The sequence below is a fragment of the Mus caroli genome, chromosome 5 (assembly GCF_900094665.2).
Source record: "Mus caroli chromosome 5, CAROLI_EIJ_v1.1, whole genome shotgun sequence".
In the NCBI taxonomy this organism is placed as follows: Eukaryota; Metazoa; Chordata; class Mammalia; order Rodentia; family Muridae; genus Mus; species Mus caroli.
The window spans coordinates 101703636-101704244 of record NC_034574.1 but is presented as its reverse complement, the minus strand read 5'-3'; positions in this window follow the sequence as shown (position 1 = coordinate 101704244).

The following is a 609-nucleotide window of genomic DNA, read 5'->3' as shown; positions in this document are numbered from 1 at the left end:
TGCAATCCCCATCAAAATTCCAACTCAATTCTTCAACGAATTAGAAAGGGCAATCTGCAAATTCATCTGGAAAAACAAAAAAACCTAGGATAGCAAAAACTCTTCTCAAGGATAAAATGACCTCTGGTGGAATCACCATGCCTGATCTAAAGCTGTACTACAGAGCAATTGTGATAAAAACTGCATCGTACTGGTATAGCAACAGACAAGTAGACCAATGGAATAGAATTGAAGACCCAGAAATGAACACACACAGATATGGTCACTTGATCTTTGACAAGGGAGCTAAAACCATCTGGTGGGGAAAAGACAGCATTTTTGACAAATGGTGCTGGCACAACTGGTGGTTATCATGTAGAAAAATTCGAATTGATCCATGCCTATCTCCATGTACTAAGGTCAAATCTAAGTGGATCAAGGAACTCCACATAAAACCAGAGACAGTCAAACTTATAGAGAGAAAGTGGGGGAAAGCCTCAAAGATATGGGCACAGGGGAAATTTTCCTGAATAGAACAGCAATGGCTTGTGCTGTAAGATCGAGAATCAACAAATGGGACCTCATAAAATGCAAAGCTTCTGTAAGGCAAATGACACTCTCAATAAGACA